The following is an 18,158-nucleotide window of genomic DNA, read 5'->3' as shown; positions in this document are numbered from 1 at the left end:
CTGCAGTTGTTGTAGTTGGGGCTGCAGTTGTTGTAGTTGGGGCTGCAGTTGTTGTAGTTGGGGCTGCTGTTGTGGTAGTTGGAGCAGCAGTTGTTGTAGTTGGGGCTGCTGTTGTGGTAGTTGGAGTATTAGTTGTTGTAGTCGGGGCTGCTGTTGTTGTAGTTGGAGCAGCAGTTGTTGGGGCTGCTGTTGTGGTAGTTGGAGCAGCAGTTGTTGTAGTTGGGGCTGCTGTTGTGGTAGTTGGAGCAGCAGTTGTTGTAGTCGGGGCTGCTGTTGTGGTAGTTGGAGCAGCAGTTGTTGTTGTTGGGGCTGCTGTTGTGGTAGTTGGAGCAGCCGTTGTTGTAGTTGGGGCTGCTGTTGTGGTAGTTGGAGCAGCAGTTGTTGTAGTTGGGGCTGCTGTTGTGGTAGTTGGAGAAGCAGTTGTTGTTGTTGGGGCTGCAGTTGTGGTAGTTGGAGCAGCAGTTGTTGTTGTTGGGGCTGCAGTTGTGGTAGTTGGAGCAGCAGTTGTTGTTGTTGGGGCTGCTGTTGTGGTAGTTGGAGCAGCAGTTGTTGTAGTTGGTGCTGCAGTTGTTGTAGTTGGGGCTGCTGTTGTGGTAGTTGGGGCTGCTGTCGTGGTAGTTGGAGCAGCAGTTGTTGTAGTCGGGGCTGCTGTTGTTGTAGTTGGAGCAGCAGTTGTTGGGGCTGCTGTTGTGGTAGTTGGAGCAGCAGTTGTTGTAGTTGGGGCTGCAGTTGTTGTAGTTGGGCCTGCTGTTGTGGTAGTTGGAGTAGCAGTTGTTGTAGTCGGGGCTACTGTTGTGGTAGTTGGAGCAGCAGTTGTTGTTGTTGGGGCTGCTGTTGTGGTAGTTGGAGCAGCAGTTGTTGTTGGGGCTGCTGTTGTGGTAGTTGGGGCTGCTGTTGTGGTAGTTGGAGCAGCAGTTGTTGTAGTTGGGGCTGCAGTTGTTGTCGTTGGGGCTGCTGTTGTGGTAGTCGGAGCAGCAGTTGTTGTTGTTGGGGCTGCTGTTGTGGTAGTTGGAGCAGCAGTTGTTGTTGGGGCTGCTGTTGTGGTAGTTGGGGCTGCTGTCGTGGTAGTTGGGGCTGCAGTTGTTGTAGTTGGGGCTGCTGTTGTGGTAGTTGGAGCAGCAGTTGTTGTAGTCGGGGCTGCTGTTGTTGTAGTTGGAGCAGCAGTTGTTGGGGCTGCTGTTGTGGTAGTTGGAGCAGCAGTTGTTGTAGTCGGGGCTGCTGTTGTGGTAGTTGGAGCAGCCGTTGTTGTAGTTGGGGCTGCTGTTGTGGTAGTTGGAGCAGCCGTTGTTGTAGTTGGGGCTGCTGTTGTGGTAGTTGGAGCAGCCGTTGTTGTAGTTGGGGCTGCTGTTGTGGTAGTTGGAGCAGCAGTTGTTGTAGTTGGGGCTGCTGTTGTGGTAGTTGGAGAAGCAGTTGTTGTTGTTGGGGCTGCAGTTGTGGTAGTTGGAGCAGCAGTTGTTGTTGGGGCTGCTGTTGTGGTAGTTGGAGCAGCAGTTGTTGTAGTTGGGGCTGCTGTTGTGGTAGTTGGAGCAGCAGTTGTTGGGGCTGCTGTTGTGGTAGTTGGAGCAGCAGTTGTGGTAGTTGGGACTGCAGTAGTTGTAGTTGGGACTGCAGTAGTTGTTGTTGGGGCTGCTGTTGTTGTAGTTGGGGCTGCTGTTGTTGTAGTTGGAGCAGCAGTTGTTGTAGTTGGGGCTGCTGTTGTGGTAGTTGGAGCAGCAGTTGTTGTAGTCGGGGCTGCTGTTGTGGTAGTTGGGGATGCTGTTGTGGTAGTTGGAGCAGCAGTTGTTGTTGGGGCTGCTGTTGTGGTAGTTGGAGCAGCAGTTGTTGTAGTTGGGGCTGCTGTTGTGGTAGTTGGAGCAGCAGTTGTTGTAGTTAGAGCAGCAGTTGTTGTAGTTGGGGCTGCAGTAGTTGTAGTTGGGGCTGCAGTTGTTGTAGTTGGAGCAGCAGCTGTTGTTGTAGTTGGAGCAGCAGTTGTTGGGGCTGCTGTTGTGGTAGTTGGAGCAGCAGTTGTTGTAGTTGGAGCAGCAGTTGTGGTAGTTGGGACTGCAGTAGTTGTAGTTGGGGCTGCAGTTGTTGTAGTTGGAGCAGCAGCTGTTGTTGTAGTTGGGGCTGCTGTTGTTGTAGTTGGAGCAGCAGTTGTTGGGGCTGCTGTTGTGGTAGTTGGAGCAGCAGTTGTTGTAGTTGGAGCAGCAGTTGTGGTAGTTGGGACTGCAGTAGTTGTAGTTGGGGCTGCAGTTGTTGTAGTTGGAGCAGCTGCAGTTGTTGTAGTTGGAGCAGCTGCTGTCGTGGTAGTTGGGGCTGCAGTTGTTGTAGTTGGGGCTGCAGTTGTTGTAGTTGGGGCTGCAGTTGTTGTAGTTGGGGCTGCTGTTGTGGTAGTTGGAGCAGCAGTTGTTGTAGTTGGGGCTGCTGTTGTGGTAGTTGGAGTATTAGTTGTTGTAGTCGGGGCTGCTGTTGTTGTAGTTGGAGCAGCAGTTGTTGGGGCTGCTGTTGTGGTAGTTGGAGCAGCAGTTGTTGTAGTTGGGGCTGCTGTTGTGGTAGTTGGAGCAGCAGTTGTTGTAGTCGGGGCTGCTGTTGTGGTAGTTGGAGCAGCAGTTGTTGTTGTTGGGGCTGCTGTTGTGGTAGTTGGAGCAGCCGTTGTTGTAGTTGGGGCTGCTGTTGTGGTAGTTGGAGCAGCAGTTGTTGTAGTTGGGGCTGCTGTTGTGGTAGTTGGAGAAGCAGTTGTTGTTGTTGGGGCTGCTGTTGTGGTAGTTGGAGCAGCAGTTGTTGTTGTTGGGGCTGCAGTTGTGGTAGTTGGAGCAGCAGTTGTTGTTGTTGGGGCTGCTGTTGTGGTAGTTGGAGCAGCAGTTGTTGTAGTTGGTGCTGCAGTTGTTGTAGTTGGGGCTGCTGTTGTGGTAGTTGGGGCTGCTGTCGTGGTAGTTGGAGCAGCAGTTGTTGTAGTCGGGGCTGCTGTTGTTGTAGTTGGAGCAGCAGTTGTTGGGGCTGCTGTTGTGGTAGTTGGAGCAGCAGTTGTTGTAGTTGGGGCTGCAGTTGTTGTAGTTGGGCCTGCTGTTGTGGTAGTTGGAGTAGCAGTTGTTGTAGTCGGGGCTACTGTTGTGGTAGTTGGAGCAGCAGTTGTTGTTGTTAGGGCTGCTGTTGTGGTAGTTGGAGCAGCAGTTGTTGTTGGGGCTGCTGTTGTGGTAGTTGGGGCTGCTGTTGTGGTAGTTGGAGCAGCAGTTGTTGTAGTTGGGGCTGCAGTTGTTGTCGTTGGGGCTGCTGTTGTGGTAGTCGGAGCAGCAGTTGTTGTTGTTGGGGCTGCTGTTGTGGTAGTTGGAGCAGCAGTTGTTGTTGGGGCTGCTGTTGTGGTAGTTGGGGCTGCTGTCGTGGTAGTTGGGGCTGCAGTTGTTGTAGTTGGGGCTGCTGTTGTGGTAGTTGGAGCAGCAGTTGTTGTAGTCGGGGCTGCTGTTGTTGTAGTTGGAGCAGCAGTTGTTGGGGCTGCTGTTGTGGTAGTTGGAGCAGCAGTTGTTGTAGTCGGGGCTGCTGTTGTGGTAGTTGGAGCAGCCGTTGTTGTAGTTGGGGCTGCTGTTGTGGTAGTTGGAGCAGCCGTTGTTGTAGTTGGGGCTGCTGTTGTGGTAGTTGGAGCAGCCGTTGTTGTAGTTGGGGCTGCTGTTGTGGTAGTTGGAGCAGCAGTTGTTGTAGTTGGGGCTGCTGTTGTGGTAGTTGGAGAAGCAGTTGTTGTTGTTGGGGCTGCAGTTGTGGTAGTTGGAGCAGCAGTTGTTGTTGTTGGGGCTGCTGTTGTGGTAGTTGGAGCAGCAGTTGTTGTAGTTGGGGCTGCTGTTGTGGTAGTTGGAGCAGCAGTTGTTGGGGCTGCTGTTGTGGTAGTTGGAGCAGCAGTTGTGGTAGTTGGGACTGCAGTAGTTGTAGTTGGGACTGCAGTAGTTGTTGTTGGGGCTGCTGTTGTGGTAGTTGGGGCTGCTGTTGTGGTAGTTGGAGCAGCAGTTGTTGTAGTCGGGGCTGCTGTTGTGGTAGTTGGGGATGCTGTTGTGGTAGTTGGAGCAGCAGTTGTTGTTGGGGCTGCTGTTGTGGTAGTTGGAGCAGCAGTTGTTGTAGTTGGGGCTGCTGTTGTGGTAGTTGGAGCAGCAGTTGTTGTAGTTAGAGCAGCAGTTGTTGTAGTTGGGGCTGCAGTAGTTGTAGTTGGGGCTGCAGTTGTTGTAGTTGGAGCAGCAGCTGTTGTTGTAGTTGGAGCAGCAGTTGTTGGGGCTGCTGTTGTGGTAGTTGGAGCAGCAGTTGTTGTAGTTGGAGCAGCAGTTGTGGTAGTTGGGACTGCAGTAGTTGTAGTTGGGGCTGCAGTTGTTGTAGTTGGAGCAGCAGCTGTTGTTGTAGTTGGGGCTGCTGTTGTTGTAGTTGGAGCAGCAGTTGTTGGGGCTGCTGTTGTGGTAGTTGGAGCAGCAGTTGTTGTAGTTGGAGCAGCAGTTGTGGTAGTTGGGACTGCAGTAGTTGTAGTTGGGGCTGCAGTTGTTGTAGTTGGAGCAGCTGCAGTTGTTGTAGTTGGAGCAGCTGCTGTCGTGGTAGTTGGGGCTGCAGTTGTTGTAGTTGGGGCTGCAGTTGTTGTAGTTGGGGCTGCAGTTGTTGTAGTTGGGGCTGCTGTTGTGGTAGTTGGAGCAGCAGTTGTTGTAGTTGGGGCTGCTGTTGTGGTAGTTGGAGTATTAGTTGTTGTAGTCGGGGCTGCTGTTGTTGTAGTTGGAGCAGCAGTTGTTGGGGCTGCTGTTGTGGTAGTTGGAGCAGCAGTTGTTGTAGTTGGGGCTGCTGTTGTGGTAGTTGGAGCAGCAGTTGTTGTAGTCGGGGCTGCTGTTGTGGTAGTTGGAGCAGCAGTTGTTGTAGTTGGGGCTGCTGTTGTGGTAGTTGGAGCAGCAGTTGTTGTTGTTGGGGCTGCTGTCGTGGTAGTTGGAGCAGCAGTTGTTGGGGCTGCTGTTGTGGTAGTTGGAGCAGCCGTTGTTGTAGTTGGGGCTGCTGTTGTGGTAGTTGGAGCAGCAGTTGTTGTAGTTGGGGCTGCTGTTGTGGTAGTTGGAGAAGCAGTTGTTGTTGTTGGGGCTGCAGTTGTGGTAGTTGGAGCAGCAGTTGTTGTTGTTGGGGCTGCAGTTGTGGTAGTTGGAGCAGCAGTTGTTGTTGTTGGGGCTGCTGTTGTGGTAGTTGGAGCAGCAGTTGTTGTAGTTGGTGCTGCAGTTGTTGTAGTTGGGGCTGCTGTTGTGGTAGTTGGGGCTGCTGTCGTGGTAGTTGGAGCAGCAGTTGTTGTAGTCGGGGCTGCTGTTGTTGTAGTTGGAGCAGCAGTTGTTGGGGCTGCTGTTGTGGTAGTTGGAGCAGCAGTTGTTGTAGTTGGGGCTGCAGTTGTTGTAGTTGGGCCTGCTGTTGTGGTAGTTGGAGTAGCAGTTGTTGTAGTCGGGGCTACTGTTGTGGTAGTTGGAGCAGCAGTTGTTGTTGTTGGGGCTGCTGTTGTGGTAGTTGGAGCAGCAGTTGTTGTTGGGGCTGCTGTTGTGGTAGTTGGGGCTGCTGTTGTGGTAGTTGGAGCAGCAGTTGTTGTAGTTGGGGCTGCAGTTGTTGTCGTTGGGGCTGCTGTTGTGGTAGTCGGAGCAGCAGTTGTTGTTGTTGGGGCTGCTGTTGTGGTAGTTGGAGCAGCAGTTGTTGTTGGGGCTGCTGTTGTGGTAGTTGGGGCTGCTGTCGTGGTAGTTGGGGCTGCAGTTGTTGTAGTTGGGGCTGCTGTTGTGGTAGTTGGAGCAGCAGTTGTTGTAGTCGGGGCTGCTGTTGTTGTAGTTGGAGCAGCAGTTGTTGGGGCTGCTGTTGTGGTAGTTGGAGCAGCAGTTGTTGTAGTCGGGGCTGCTGTTGTGGTAGTTGGAGCAGCCGTTGTTGTAGTTGGGGCTGCTGTTGTGGTAGTTGGAGCCGCCGTTGTTGTAGTTGGGGCTGCTGTTGTGGTAGTTGGAGCAGCCGTTGTTGTAGTTGGGGCTGCTGTTGTGGTAGTTGGAGCAGCAGTTGTTGTAGTTGGGGCTGCTGTTGTGGTAGTTGGAGAAGCAGTTGTTGTTGTTGGGGCTGCAGTTGTGGTAGTTGGAGCAGCAGTTGTTGTTGTTGGGGCTGCTGTTGTGGTAGTTGGAGCAGCAGTTGTTGTAGTTGGGGCTGCTGTTGTGGTAGTTGGAGCAGCAGTTGTTGGGGCTGCTGTTGTGGTAGTTGGAGCAGCAGTTGTGGTAGTTGGGACTGCAGTAGTTGTAGTTGGGACTGCAGTAGTTGTTGTTGGAGCAGCAGTTGTTGTAGTTGGGGCTGCTGTTGTTGTAGTTGGAGCAGCAGTTGTTGTAGTTGGGGCTGCTGTTGTGGTAGTTGGAGCAGCAGTTGTTGTAGTCGGGGCTGCTGTTGTGGTAGTTGGGGATGCTGTTGTGGTAGTTGGAGCAGCAGTTGTTGTTGGGGCTGCTGTTGTGGTAGTTGGAGCAGCAGTTGTTGTAGTTGGGGCTGCTGTTGTGGTAGTTGGAGCAGCAGTTGTTGTAGTTAGAGCAGCAGTTGTTGTAGTTGGGGCTGCAGTAGTTGTAGTTGGGGCTGCAGTTGTTGTAGTTGGAGCAGCAGCTGTTGTTGTAGTTGGAGCAGCAGTTGTTGGGGCTGCTGTTGTGGTAGTTGGAGCAGCAGTTGTTGTAGTTGGAGCAGCAGTTGTGGTAGTTGGGACTGCAGTAGTTGTAGTTGGGGCTGCAGTTGTTGTAGTTGGAGCAGCAGCTGTTGTTGTAGTTGGGGCTGCTGTTGTTGTAGTTGGAGCAGCAGTTGTTGGGGCTGCTGTTGTGGTAGTTGGAGCAGCAGTTGTTGTAGTTGGAGCAGCAGTTGTGGTAGTTGGGACTGCAGTAGTTGTAGTTGGGGCTGCAGTTGTTGTAGTTGGAGCAGCTGCAGTTGTTGTAGTTGGAGCAGCTGCTGTCGTGGTAGTTGGGGCTGCAGTTGTTGTAGTTGGGGCTGCAGTTGTTGTAGTTGGGGCTGCTGTTGTGGTAGTTGGAGCAGCAGTTGTTGTAGTTGGGGCTGCTGTTGTGGTAGTTGGAGTATTAGTTGTTGTAGTCGGGGCTGCTGTTGTTGTAGTTGGAGCAGCAGTTGTTGGGGCTGCTGTTGTGGTAGTTGGTGCAGCAGTTGTTGTAGTTGGGGCTGCTGTTGTGGTAGTTGGAGCAGCAGTTGTTGTAGTCGGGGCTGCTGTTGTGGTAGTTGGAGCAGCAGTTGTTGTTGTTGGGGCTGCTGTTGTGGTAGTTGGAGCAGCCGTTGTTGTAGTTGGGGCTGCTGTTGTGGTAGTTGGAGCAGCAGTTGTTGTAGTTGGGGCTGCTGTTGTGGTAGTTGTAGAAGCAGTTGTTGTTGTTGGGGCTGCAGTTGTGGTAGTTGGAGCAGCAGTTGTTGTTGTTGGGGCTGCAGTTGTGGTAGTTGGAGCAGCAGTTGTTGTTGTTGGGGCTGCTGTTGTGGTAGTTGGAGCAGCAGTTGTTGTAGTTGGTGCTGCAGTTGTTGTAGTTGGGGCTGCTGTTGTGGTAGTTGGGGCTGCTGTCGTGGTAGTTGGAGCAGCAGTTGTAGTCGGGGCTGCTGTTGTTGTAGTTGGAGCAGCAGTTGTTGGGGCTGCTGTTGTGGTAGTTGGAGCAGCAGTTGTTGTAGTTGGGGCTGCAGTTGTTGTAGTTGGGCCTGCTGTTGTGGTAGTTGGAGTAGCAGTTGTTGTAGTCGGGGCTACTGTTGTGGTAGTTGGAGCAGCAGTTGTTGTTGTTGGGGCTGCTGTTGTGGTAGTTGGAGCAGCAGTTGTTGTTGGGGCTGCTGTTGTGGTAGTTGGGGCTGCTGTTGTGGTAGTTGGAGCAGCAGTTGTTGTAGTTGGGGCTGCAGTTGTTGTCGTTGGGGCTGCTGTTGTGGTAGTCGGAGCAGCAGTTGTTGTTGTTGGGGCTGCTGTTGTGGTAGTTGGAGCAGCAGTTGTTGTTGGGGCTGCTGTTGTGGTAGTTGGGGCTGCTGTCGTGGTAGTTGGAGCAGCAGTTGTTGTTGGGGCTGCAGTTGTTGTAGTTGGGGCTGCTGTTGTGGTAGTTGGAGCAGCAGTTGTTGTAGTCGGGGCTGCTGTTGTTGTAGTTGGAGCAGCAGTAGTTGGGGCTGCTGTTGTGGTAGTTGGAGCAGCAGTTGTTGTAGTCGGGGCTGCTGTTGTGGTAGTTGGAGCAGCCGTTGTTGTAGTTGGGGCTGCTGTTGTGGTAGTTGGAGCAGCCGTTGTTGTAGTTGGGGCTGCTGTTGTGGTAGTTGGAGCAGCCGTTGTTGTAGTTGGGGCTGCTGTTGTGGTAGTTGGAGCAGCAGTTGTTGTAGTTGGGGCTGCAGTTGTTGTCGTTGGGGCTGCTGTTGTGGTAGTCGGAGCAGCAGTTGTTGTTGTTGGGGCTGCTGTTGTGGTAGTTGGAGCAGCAGTTGTTGTTGGGGCTGCTGTTGTGGTAGTTGGGGCTGCTGTCGTGGTAGTTGGGGCTGCAGTTGTTGTAGTTGGGGCTGCTGTTGTGGTAGTTGGAGCAGCAGTTGTTGTAGTCGGGGCTGCTGTTGTTGTAGTTGGAGCAGCAGTTGTTGGGGCTGCTGTTGTGGTAGTTGGAGCAGCAGTTGTTGTAGTCGGGGCTGCTGTTGTGGTAGTTGGAGCAGCCGTTGTTGTAGTTGGGGCTGCTGTTGTGGTAGTTGGAGCAGCCGTTGTTGTAGTTGGGGCTGCTGTTGTGGTAGTTGGAGCAGCCGTTGTTGTAGTTGGGGCTGCTGTTGTGGTAGTTGGAGCAGCAGTTGTTGTAGTTGGGGCTGCTCTTGTGGTAGTTGGAGAAGCAGTTGTTGTTGTTGGGGCTGCAGTTGTGGTAGTTGGAGCAGCAGTTGTTGTTGTTGGGGCTGCTGTTGTGGTAGTTGGAGCAGCAGTTGTTGTAGTTGGGGCTGCTGTTGTGGTAGTTGGAGCAGCAGTTGTTGGGGCTGCTGTTGTGGTAGTTGGAGCAGCAGTTGTGGTAGTTGGGACTGCAGTAGTTGTAGTTGGGACTGCAGTAGTTGTTGTTGGGGCTGCTGTTGTTGTAGTTGGGGCTGCTGTTGTTGTAGTTGGAGCAGCAGTTGTTGTAGTTGGGGCTGCTGTTGTGGTAGTTGGAGCAGCAGTTGTTGTAGTCGGGGCTGCTGTTGTGGTAGTTGGGGATGCTGTTGTGGTAGTTGGAGCAGCAGTTGTTTTTGGGGCTGCTGTTGTGGTAGTTGGAGCAGCAGTTGTTGTAGTTGGGGCTGCTGTTGTGGTAGTTGGAGCAGCAGTTGTTGTAGTTGGAGCAGCAGTTGTTGTAGTTGGGGCTGCAGTAGATGTAGTTGGGGCTGCAGTTGTTGTAGTTGGAGCAGCAGCTGTTGTTGTAGTTGGAGCAGCAGTTGTTGGGGCTGCTGTTGTGGTAGTTGGAGCAGCAGTTGTTGTAGTTGGAGCAGCAGTTGTGGTAGTTGGGACTGCAGTAGTTGTAGTTGGGGCTGCAGTTGTTGTAGTTGGAGCAGCAGCTGTTGTTGTAGTTGGGGCTGCTGTTGTTGTAGTTGGAGCAGCAGTTGTTGGGGCTGCTGTTGTGGTAGTTGGAGTAGCAGTTGTTGTAGTTGGAGCAGCAGTTGTGGTAGTTGGGACTGCAGTAGTTGTAGTTGGGGCTGCAGTTGTTGTAGTTGGAGCAGCTGCAGTTGTTGTAGTTGGAGCAGCTGCTGTCGTGGTAGTTGGGGCTGCAGTTGTTGTAGTTGGGGCTGCAGTTGTTGTAGTTGGGGCTGCAGTTGTTGTAGTTGGGGCTGCTGTTGTGGTAGTTGGAGCAGCAGTTGTTGTAGTTGGGGCTGCTGTTGTAGTAGTTGGAGTATTAGTTGTTGTAGTCGGGGCTGCTGTTGTTGTAGTTGGAGCAGCAGTTGTTGGGGCTGCTGTTGTGGTAGTTGGAGCAGCAGTTGTTGTAGTTGGGGCTGCTGTTGTGGTAGTTGGAGCAGCAGTTGTTGTAGTCGGGGCTGCTGTTGTGGTAGTTGGAGCAGCAGTTGTTGTAGTTGGGGCTGCTGTTGTGGTAGTTGGAGCAGCAGTTGTTGTTGTTGGGGCTGCTGCCGTGGTAGTTGGAGCAGCAGTTGTTGTAGTTGGGGCTGCTGTTGTGGTAGTTGGAGCAGCCGTTGTTGTAGTTGGGGCTGCTGTTGTGGTAGTTGGAGCAGCAGTTGTTGTAGTTGGGGCTGCTGTTGTGGTAGTTGGAGAAGCAGTTGTTGTTGTTGGGGCTGCAGTTGTGGTAGTTGGAGCAGCAGTTGTTGTTGTTGGGGCTGCAGTTGTGGTAGTTGGAGCAGCAGTTGTTGTTGTTGGGGCTGCTGTTGTGGTAGTTGGAGCAGCAGTTGTTGTAGTTGGTGCTGCAGTTGTTGTAGTTGGGGCTGCTGTTGTGGTAGTTGGGGCTGCTGTCGTGGTAGTTGGAGCAGCAGTTGTTGTAGTCGGGGCTGCTGTTGTTGTAGTTGGAGCAGCAGTTGTTGGGGCTGCTGTTGTGGTAGTTGGAGCAGCAGTTGTTGTAGTTGGGGCTGCAGTTGTTGTAGTTGGGGCTGCTGTTGTGGTAGTTGGAGTAGCAGTTGTTGTAGTCGGGGCTACTGTTGTGGTAGTTGGAGCAGCAGTTGTTGTTGTTGGGGCTGCTGTTGTGGTAGTTGGAGCAGCAGTTGTTGTTGGGGCTGCTGTTGTGGTAGTTGGGGCTGCTGTTGTGGTAGTTGGAGCAGCAGTTGTTGTCGTTGGGGCTGCTGTTGTGGTAGTTGGAGCAGCAGTTGTTGTTGTTGGGGCTGCTGTTGTGGTAGTTGGAGCAGCAGTTGTTGTTGGGGCTGCTGTTGTGGTAGTTGGGGCTGCTGTCGTGGTAGTTGGGGCTGCAGTTGTTGTAGTTGGGGCTGCTGTTGTGGTAGTTGGAGCAGCAGTTGTTGTAGTCGGGGCTGCTGTTGTTGTAGTTGGAGCAGCAGTTGTTGGGGCTGCTGTTGTGGTAGTTGGAGCAGCAGTTGTTGTAGTTGGGGCTGCTGTTGTGGTAGTTGGAGCAGCCGTTGTTTTAGTTGGGGCTGCTGTTGTGGTAGTTGGAGCAGCCGTTGTTGTTGTTGTGGCTGCTGTTGTGGTAGTTGGAGCAGCAGTTGTTGTTGGGGCTGCTGTTGTGGTAGTTGGGGCTGCTGTTGTGGTAGTTGGAGCAGCAGTTGTTGTAGTTGGGGCTGCAGTTGTTGTCGTTGGGGCTGCTGTTGTGGTAGTTGGAGCAGCAGTTGTTGTTGTTGGGGCTGCTGTTGTGGTAGTTGGGGCTGCTGTCGTGGTAGTTGGGGCTGCAGTTGTTGTAGTTGGGGCTGCTGTTGTGGTAGTTGGAGCAGCAGTTGTTGTAGTCGGGGCTGCTGTTGTTGTAGTTGGAGCAGCAGTTGTTGGGGCTGCTGTTGTGGTAGTTGGAGCAGCAGTTGTTGTAGTCGGGGCTGCTGTTGTGGTAGTTGGAGCAGCCGTTGTTGTAGTTGGGGCTGCTGTTGTGGTAGTTGGAGCAGCCGTTGTTGTAGTTGGGGCTGCTGTTGTGGTAGTTGGAGCAGCCGTTGTTGTAGTTGGGGCTGCTGTTGTGGTAGTTGGAGCAGCAGTTGTTGTAGTTGGGGCTGCTGTTGTGGTAGTTGGAGAAGCAGTTGTTGTTGTTGGGGCTGCAGTTGTGGTAGTTGGAGCAGCAGTTGTTGTAGTTGGGGCTGCTGTTGTGGTAGTTGGAGCAGCAGTTGTTGTAGTTGGGGCTGCTGTTGTGGTAGTTGGAGCAGCAGTTGTTGGGGCTGCTGTTGTGGTAGTTGGAGCAGCAGTTGTGGTAGTTGGGACTGCAGTAGTTGTAGTTGGGACTGCAGTAGTTGTTGTTGGGGCTGCTGTTGTTGTAGTTGGGGCTGCTGTTGTTGTAGTTGGAGCAGCAGTTGTTGTAGTTGGGGCTGCTGTTGTGGTAGTTGGAGCAGCTGTTGTTGTAGTTGGGGCTGCTGTTGTTGTAGTTGGAGCAGCAGTTGTTGGGGCTGCTGTTGTGGTAGTTGGAGCAGCAGTTGTTGTAGTTGGAGCAGCAGTTGTGGTAGTTGGGACTGCAGTAGTTGTAGTTGGGGCTGCAGTTGTTGTAGTTGGAGCAGCTGCAGTTGTTGTAGTTGGAGCAGCTGCTGTCGTGGTAGTTGGGGCTGCAGTTGTTGTAGTTGGGGCTGCAGTTGTTGTAGTTGGGGCTGCAGTTGTTGTAGTTGGGGCTGCTGTTGTGGTAGTTGGAGCAGCAGTTGTTGTAGTTGGGGCTGCAGTTGTTGTAGTTGGGGCTGCAGTTGTTGTAGTTGGGGCTGCTGTTGTGGTAGTTGGAGCAGCAGTTGTTGTAGTTGGGCCTGCTGTTGTGGTAGTTGGAGCAGCAGTTGTTGTAGTCGGGGCTGCTGTTGTGGTAGTGGGAGCAACAGGTGTTGGGGCTGCTGTTGTGGTAGTTGGAGCAACAGGTGTTGGGGCTGCTGTTGTTGTAGTTGGAGCAACAGGTGTTGGGCCTGCTGTTGTGGTAGTTGGAGCAGCCGTTGTTGTAGTTGGGGCTGCGGTTGTGGTAGTTGGAGCAGCCGTTGTTGTAGTTGGGACTGCTGGTGTGGTAGTTGGAGCAACAGGTGTTGTAATTGGGGCTGCGGTTGTTGTAGTTGGAGCAACAGGTGTTGGGGCTGCTGTTGTGGTAGTTGGTGCAGCAGTTGTTGTAGTCGGGGCTGCTGTCGTGGTAGTTGGAGCAGCAGTTGTTGTAGTTGGGGCTGCTGTTGTGGTAGGTGGAGCAGCCGTTGTTGTAGTTGGGGCTGCGGTTGTTGTAGTTGGAGCAACAGGTGTTGGGGCTGCTGTTGTGGTAGTTGGAGCAGCAGTTGTCGGGGCTGCTGTTGTTGTTGGGGCTGCTGTTGTGGTAGTTGGAGCAACAGTTGTCGGGGCTGCTGTTGTTGTTGGGGCTGCTGTTGTGGTAGTTGGAGCAGCAGTTGTTGTAGTTGGGACTGCTGTTGTGGTAGTTGGAGCAGCAGTTGTTGTAGTTGGGACTGCTGTTGTGGTAGTTGGAACAGCAGTTGTTGTAGTTGGGGCTGCTGTTGTGGTAGTTGGAGCAGCAGTTGTTGTAGTTGGGGCTGCTGTTGTGGTAGTTGGAGCAGCAGTTGTTGGGGCTGCTGTTGTGGTAGTTGGAGCAGCAGTTGTAGGGGCTGCTGTTGTTGTTGGGGCTGCTGTTGTTGTTGGGGCTGCTGTTGTTGTTGGGGCTGCTGTTGTGGTAGTTGGAGCAACAGGTGTTGGGGCTGCTGTTGTGGTAGTTTGAGCAGCCGTTGTTGTAGTTGGGGCTGCAGTTGTTGTAGTTGGAGCAACAGGTGTTGGGGCTGCTGTTGTGGTAGTTGGAGCAGCAGTTGTTGTAGTTGGGGCTGCAGTTGTTGTAGTTGGGGCTGCAGTTGTTGTAGTTGGGGCTGCTGTTGTGGTAGTTGGAGCAGCAGTTGTTGTAGTCGGGGCTACTGTTGTGGTAGTTGGAACATCAGTTGTTGTAGTTGGGGCTGCGGTTGTGGTAGTTGGAGCAGCCGTTGTTGTAGTTGGGGCTGCTGTTGTGGTAGTTGGAGCAGCCGTTGTTGTAGTTGGGGCTGCTGTTGTGGTAGTTGGAGCAGCAGTTGTTGGGGCTGCTGTTGTTGTTGGGGCTGCTGTTGTGGTAGTTGGAGCAGCAGTTGTTGGGGCTGCTGTTGTGGTAGTTGGAGCAGCAGTTGTCGGGGCTGCTGTTGTTGTAGTTGGGGCTGCTGTTGTGGTAGTTGGAGCAGCAGTTGTTGGGGCTGCTGTTGTTGTTGGGGCTGCTGTTGTGGTAGTTGGAGCAGCAGTTGTTGTAGTTGGGGCTGCTGTTGTTGTAGTTGGAACAGCAGCTGTTGTAGTTGGGGCTGCTGTTGTGGTAGTTGGAGCAGCAGTTGTTGTAGTTGGGGCTGCTGTTGTGGTAGTTGGAGCAGCAGTTGTTGTAGTTGGGGCTGCTGTTGTGGTAGTTGGAGCAACAGGTGTTGGGGCTGCTGTTGTGGTAGTTGGAGCAGCAGTTGTTGTAGTTGGGGCTGCTGTTGTGGTAGTTGGAGCAGCAGTTGTTGTAGTTGGGGCTGCTGTTGTGGTAGTTGGAGCAGCAGTTGTTGTAGTTGGGCCTACTGTCGTTGTTGGATATAAAGGACTGCATGTTGCTTTTAGTTTCGATGTTCTTTTGGGTACTTGCATGTTCTGGGTGCATGTTCTCTTCAGTGCAGAAGTCGTTTTGGGGACAGAAGTCGTTCTCATTTGGGAAACAGTTATTGTGGTTGGGGCTGCTGCAGTCGTTGTCATCGAGTTTGTTGGATATAAAGGACTGCATTTTGCTTTTAGTTCCGATGTTCTTTTGGGGACAGCAGACTGTGTCGTTGTTTCAGTTGTTGTCATTGGGTTTTTTGGCTTAAAAGGAATGCATGTTCTCTTAAGTGCAGAAGTAGATGTGGGGACAGCGTTTTTTGCGTGCGTACCTGTAGTGGACATATAGTGAAACGTCTTGGTAAATGGACTTGTTGAGCATTCTTTGAGTTTTCTAGTCCTCACCACTCAAAATGTTATTACACAACACGTTAAAATCACACATTCACACATTGCTTGTTTAATCTGCATATTATTATCCTTTTAATATTAATTTGACATTGGCTGATAATTGATGGACTTAAAAGCATTATCCATAGGATCTCAATGATTTTATCTTTCCTCCTTGTACAACTGCCCTCCTGAAAGTTTCTTTTTTTGACTCAGATGGTTCACAGCACAAGTTATTGTTGTGAATCGTACTTTGTCTTTGTGTCTTGGCCAGGTCTCCCTTGAAAGAAGATTGTCTTAATCTCATTGGGACCAACCTGGTTGAATAAAATGTTTGAAGTGTCTGGTATATATCAGACTCATTTACTCAACATACAGTATATTTCTGTCCGGTCCTGCACATAATCCATGAACTTAAATAGGCCTAAAACTTTTTTTCATAGGCCGATCTAAACCCAAAATAACACAACTTAACTTGTTTATCACTCAAACTTAAACATCTTTTTCATCTCTGGAACAAGCCGTGACAAAAGTGGGACTGAAGACTATAACTTCCTGTACTTTTCAGATTTTTCCTATAAATAATAATACATGACCTCCCAATCCCATCCCCAGTTCTTCCCATGCCCACAAGCGGGCGTCGAGTCAACACCTTGGGAAAACTGCTGTATTCTATTTATACATTTCCCACCTTGGTACACAGCTTTTTAAATTTCTGTTCTGCATCATTTTAATCACTATAACACTTATGTATCTCCCTGTGTTCACCCTCTGTCGGCGCGCTGCCCTGACAACTGTACACCGGTGAAAAAGAATTTCCCCTCGGGGACGATGAAATGAAAAGTCTAAAGTCATTATGGTTATTTAAAAAGTATATTATTAGAATCTTATGTTCAAAAAAATTAACTTCTCATCCTACAGTGCCTGCAAAGATGTATAAAGTTCAGTTTCTGTACCTGTGCTGATGAGTCCCACGATGATAGTTAGTGAAAGAATTAGCTTCGCCATGATGAACAGGACGGTGCTCTTGATAAGTGTTCCTGGATAGTAACAAACACTTTTTAAAGTGCTGCTTCACTTTATATACTGTACAGGCATCCAGAGAATTTAAGGACACAGGCAATTGTAAAATGCTCACTGATTGGGTGTGTTTCCATTTAAGTGGGTCAATTATGTTCTCATCTCTTTTGTTTTCTGAAAAATTTGCTTGCTAGCACACCTTTCCAAGCCCTATTAATTACAGCATTGTTTCCATGTGCGAGATCGAACATCAAAAAACGTAACATCAAAACACGTAACTACTTTCAAATATATATATATATATATATATATAGAGAGAGAGAGAGAGAGAGAGAGAGAAAGAGAGAGAGAGAGAGAGAGAGAGAGAGAGCGAGAGAGAGAGAGAGAGAGAGAGATAATTATGTTTCAGAGAATCAGTGGCCCAAAGCTTTCACAATAAGTGGATTGTTAAAACTTTTGGCACAATGAAAGGTGTCAGGTACTAGGGCCTGGTGATGTATCAATTTCATCAGTAAATCTGGTTTCTGGAAGAGGAAAAAAATCAGAAATGAAAATTTAGATTTTCCCTTTAGCTTACACTCCCCTTGGGCTCCTGTAGGTCACCTCTCACCCACCCAGTTTACTTTCTACAGAGCAGCTGGATGGCCCCAGGTATCTGGTAACCAGCCACATGAATTCTTTTAAAATACCTTTGGCTTATTAGCAACCTGCAATTATGATGAAGAGCTGTTAATCAAGTCCTCACCTTGTCACATACGTTCAATCATTGAAACAAACAAAGGGCAGAATCACATCCACACACCCATTTGTACTCAGGTTACTTTTAGACTTCAAAAAGACTTTAATTTAAAACTCATCACATAAAGTCAGGTACTGCTCTTTAAAATATGTCAGCAAATTATATTTGATTTTTACATTAAAACCACAGAATAAACTTAACTCTGGGTCGGGCGAATTTGAGGAAACTATGTCAACATATGTTTACAGGCAGGGTGTCGTAGTTTCATTGAGTTTCACAGGGTTCACCATGTTTCAGTTTTTGATTTTCACCAGTTTTCATAGGGTTCCAAAAGGTTCACGGGGGAAACCAGGTTTCAAAGGGTTCATCAGGTTTTACCGGGTTTCACACCTGGTGGGTTCAGCGGGGGGGTTGCAGAGAAGTCAAGAGTTCATACTCCGACCACAAATGGTGCAGAAGGGTCCAATGTAATCTTGTTGGCTACATTCAGTCTGTGTGCTGGACTGTCAGGTAAGAAGGGATGCACGTTTACCTCCCAGTTCTCTTGCTGGCTAGTCTAACAAGCTTTTGTCCTCTCTAACACCGAATACAAAACGCCGGCACACCTTCGATGAAACTCGTAAAAGAAGTTCAATCAGGAGAGACAAGTGATCTTAAGAAATGTATTTATTATAATGATAATGTGATTTCACAGGAAACTTGGAAGATGCGTTTAGAGAATGAAGTTCTGCTCGTCATTAGGATAGATCCCCCCCCCCCCCCCATGGAGTCCAGACCCTGGTGGTGGAGGACTGATGATTTGATGAGACCGAGTGGGAGAAGAATTGATGGGAGTCGACTCTGCGGTGATGGGGAAGTGGAGGGGCGCACGAAGCCGGCATGAAAGAACTAGAGAAGAGAAAGAATCATAAAGGAGAGCTGAACGGTGATAGGCTTAAAATGAGGGAGGAACGCCGTGCCATTGGTTCGATGAGGTCCGGTGACAGAACAGCTGATTAACCCACAGATGGCCCAAACTGACAGCTCAAGAATGATAGTGGAAATGAGATGGCGTGAAAAGGGGGACTGAGAAAACCTGAATCGTGGATCACTTAAAGTCTTACACTAAGCTTCATTACAACATAGTGCTGAGCTGGAATGGAGGTGACTGAGGTGGAGGAGGGATCGCAGCGATCACATCAAATGACAGACGGACCGTGACTTCGGTTTTGTTTTGGTGAAATGTAAATAAAATACAGATGTCCAGTTTGGAAGTATAACAGGAAACACTAAAGACTAGACAGGAAATAAACTAACAGGCAACATAGGAGGACACAGGGTAACACACAAAGAGGCTAAAGTAAACACAAGACTATAAAACATTAAAGCACACAAAGGAAACAAATAACACTAAGGACAGAATTAAAACTAAAACTAGAAGAAACACAGAGACAAAACCAAACCATGACACACACTCACAGAGTCAATAAAATGATGGGACTGAATTGGACAGGCGTTATTATGTTGTTTAGCCTTTATGGGACAAGTGACTATTTTTGGAATTTTCCCCAAACATTACATAAGGCCTCCCTTCTGCACCTCAGTGAGGGCGAGAAGCATCCTCACTCAGCCAATCAGAAGAGATCACCCGACGTCACTGATCCGGCTGTTGTGGCATTTGAACATGATATGATAACTTTGTCAACGTTTATTACACTTACAATTTTTGAACATTTTTATAACAGAAATAAAGTTCTGTTGTGTCCCTGAATAACACTATGAGGTTGAATTTTTGAATTTCAAAGTATTTCAATGAGTGCCCTGGAAAGGGTTGAATGCTGCTTTTTGCTAGGTGTGAAAAATGAATGCTGAGCTAATCAGCCTCATTAGAGTTTCCATACAGCTAAAGAAGACGGTCACTGCTCCCACAGCGTGCTGAGTAATGCGTGCAGCTCGCTGCCT

Source organism: Symphodus melops, assembly GCF_947650265.1.
Source record: "Symphodus melops genome assembly, chromosome: 8".
Classification (NCBI taxonomy): Eukaryota; Metazoa; Chordata; class Actinopteri; order Labriformes; family Labridae; genus Symphodus; species Symphodus melops.
This window is presented reverse-complemented; position numbering follows the sequence as displayed.